Source organism: Elephantulus edwardii, unplaced genomic scaffold (assembly GCF_000299155.1).
Source record: "Elephantulus edwardii isolate Elephantulus edwardi_28Jun2011 unplaced genomic scaffold, EleEdw1.0 scaffold00057, whole genome shotgun sequence".
Taxonomy (NCBI): Eukaryota; Metazoa; Chordata; class Mammalia; order Macroscelidea; family Macroscelididae; genus Elephantulus; species Elephantulus edwardii.
The window spans coordinates 14,865,081-14,868,835 of NW_006399807.1; positions in this window are offsets into that span (position 1 = coordinate 14,865,081).

The following is a 3,755-nucleotide window of genomic DNA, read 5'->3' on the forward strand; positions in this document are numbered from 1 at the left end:
AGCATGACAGAGAGGGAGGATGTTACAGGACAGGGCACAGTTTAGATCTTATGTTCGTAGGGTTGCTATGAGTCATAGTCAACTTGACAGCACCTAACAACAACAAGCTCTTGATGAACAGTACAGGAAGGAAATTGGAGGTGAAACAAAACCTGAGATTTGTAGCCTAGGGATTTGTTGTTGTCATCAAGTTGATCCTGACTCATTAGAGCAGTCCTCTCTGTTGGTGTTTGCTTGGTAGAACAAAAGGACATTCCCTCTCAACAGTCTTTCATGTCCCCAGCTACTCAATGTTTCTGATTCTCTTCTTCTTAGACCTTGGGGTAGAGAAGAGAACTGTTGTTAAGCCCATCTTTTCTCATTTCATCTTCCCTTCAAATTCTAGCCCATGGAGTTCTGAGTGTGATTCTCTAAAGGCTCCCGCTCAGTCAGAAGTTCTTCCTGGTGGCAAATTTCCCATTTCACCCTGCTTGCTCCTGTGCCACCTCCTCTTTCATCCTTCCTTTCTGGGAGATGATGAAAGGAGAAGGGAAGTAAGGGGCTGCCTTGATTTCCAGCTCTGTTCCAGGCCTCAGTCCCTCCCCCAGCCCCTACTGTTGTTATTATACACCTTCCAGTCAAACTGACCTCAGAGGCTGTAAAATACAGGGGAGATCACACATCTTCCTGCTGTGGAACAACTGGTGGATTCAAACTGGGTGTCTTTGGGTTGGCAACCCTCAAGTCTACTAAGACTCCTTGAGACCTGTAATCCGAACCTTGCCCTACCCTGCGCCATCTCACAAGCTCTGTATATGTGCTTGAGCCCATTGGTAGAAGTCACTGTGTCAATCCATCTTGAGGGTCCTATTCTGTAAGAATCTTAGGTGGTGTCTAGCTCCAGCCTAGAGCAGATGGCAAAAGGAATCAACAAGCCTAGACTGAGCCCACCAGTCAGTTGAGAGGGTAGTTTGCCAAGGACATTTTCTTTAAGGTCTGCATTGGAGTGCTAAAAAGTTTTCATCTCTGCCTGCCTGGGGATGTAAGAAAAGGGAGTAGAAAGAAGTTTCCTGCTGGGGAGTGCAAATCCCAGGATCACAGAAATCAGAAGGATAGCTGAGAAGCAAGGAGAAGGAAGACAGAGAGGGACCAGATAGTCCAGCCGAGAAAGTCCCTAAGAGGAAAGGATGACAGGAGATGTCCTGAGACTCAGGGGCAATCCAGATCTGGACCTCCCAACATTGACACTTTATTCACCTTTGTTTGGTTTGGAATGAGCAGGTATGAAAGTCTTCAAATAATGCAACCTTACTCTCAAAGAAAAAGTGAACAATGGCAGCCAGGTGTTATGTGATTACCATGCTGATTATCCTGAGCAGGGACACAATAAAAGATCCTAGTTAGAATTGGAAGAAAATACAAAACAAAAGTAAAACCTATTTCAAAAACTAAGTAGACTTACTGGATTTATAGATACTAGGGAGGACTGAGGGAGTCTTAGAGATTCTTGACTTTAAGACACTCCATGACAACAATTTTCAGTCAAGTCATAGATCAGCCTCTAAAAGAAATGCTAACATGTGTGAAGAACTTGCTTCTTTATACAACAAACTGCAAAAGATTAAAAGGGCAACACCTGCTCCAAATATAAAATGAGAAGGCAAAGAGGGATACGGAAACTGGAAGGACGGAAAGGGACAGGCTGGAAATAGTGAGAATTTGGAGACACCACAGGGGCTGTAAACCATGTCATGAAATAATCTGTGTGCTGTTGAATGGGAATCTAATTTGTTATGTTAACTTCCACTTAAAGTACAATAAAATATTTTTTTTAAAAAGCATCTTGATCTAATTAGTTATTAAGCAAGAAAGGACACCTTTTTCAGCTTCTTCAATCATCACCACATACACTTCTCCCTCATCTGCCCTTCCTCTCCATCCCCCCTTGGCTGCAACTCTGCCACCTCAAATCTTTCACATTGGAAATTCATGCTCTACCAGAGGTGGGACTGGAAAGTGCAAAGCCAGAGGGAGCCCAGCTTCCTATTTCCCCTTTCTATAAAGGAAGGTCATACTGGCTTGAAAGTCTCCAGATTGGGGGACACAGGGCTTTTCTCACTAGTTTTGAGACTGTGGGCCTCAGGGGAGAAGCTGTTTCTGGGGGATCTGTGCCTCCTTTTGCCTCCATCATAGGATCAAGTTTCCCTCCAGCATGTCAGGCTGCAGGGACAAGAACTGAAGCTTTTCACCAGACTCCTGACCCAGCCCTGCCATCAGTGGGAACTCGGGAAGATGCCAGGCCTCTGGGGGGGTCAGCTGGGGCCTGGGAGAAGGGTGTCTGCCTTGGAGAACCCCAGGAGCTGTTGCTTTGTAGGAGCAGGAGGCAAGAAGAGCCCTGAGAGACAAGTCTAGTCAGAAGGGAGATGATGAGGGAGGGGAGGAGGTAAAAGAGGCAAAACTGGGTTGTTCATACTGGAGTGTCTCAAAATGACAACAAGGGCTTGGGGAAAATATAAGTCCTAGAGCAAGAGAGAAGAGATAAGGTCAATGGAGTAGCTCCACTTCTGAGATTGTTTTCCCTCTTATTACCTTTATATCTTTTGCTTGAAATACTTGCTGTTTCTCTCCCTGTGCCCCTTTTTTCTCTTTGCTTCAGGTATTGTGGAAAATTTGGGAGGATGAGAGGCCCAGGTGAGAACCCCTTCTTATTAATTCTCATTATGTCCTGCCTCCACCAGGGTACTCAGCTGTTAAAGTTAAGTAATCTTTTATTTAATACAATCTTGACTTTTTGAGGGCAAGAACTCTTTTTCATCTTCCCTAGATCTTCAGTACCCATCCCAGCCTTGCACATATTAAATGCATGATAAAATTGTTGAATGGATTGGTGGAAGCCTTAGGACTATGGTTTTTAATCACCCATCAAGCTAGGGGAATTGAGATCATCTCCAACCCCTAATCCCCTTAGCTCGACTTTCAGACTTTCAGACAAACAACAGAAGGCAGGTAAGGTGAAAAATAACACCATGGAGGAATGCATTCCTCCCCCAATCAACCATGAGAGACCAAAAGGGCATTGACCTTGTATCCTGCCACTCTACTGAAGTGGTTGACAAGCTCTACCAGTTTTTTGTTAAATCCTTGAGATTTTTCTATGTACACTATCATATCAGCTGCATATACTGACTGTTTAACCATATCTTTGCTGATCTGGATGCCTATTATTTCCGTCTTTTGTCATATTGCCTTAGGAAGCACTTCCAATACAATATCGAATAGAAGTGTTAAGAGTGGGCATCCTTGTCTCGTCCCTGTTCACAAGGAAAATGCTTTTAGTCTTTATTCATTGAGAAATATATTGGTGCTTGGTTTTGCATATATAATTTTCACTAGGTTGAGGAAATTCTCTTCTATTCCAATATTCCTGAGTGCCTTTATCAGGAAGGGGAGCTGGATTTTGTTAAATGCCTTTTCTGCATCAGTTGGTTCTTATGGTTCTTGTTAATTGCTTTGTTGATGCACAAATTACGTTGACAGCTATTCACATTCTGAACCATCCTTGAATACCTTTTATGATTCCAAAAATCAGTGGGATTCCTCTAGAGTAACAAAGTAAACTAAGAGAAGGAAACCAAGAAAGCAATACCATTCGCAATAGCCAACCACAAATCAAGATACTTAGGAGTCAACCTAACTAGAGATACAAAAGACCTATACAAAAAAAACTAGGGGCCGCCGCCAGACGGGAGAATGGCGCCGCCAGACGGGGTTCAACC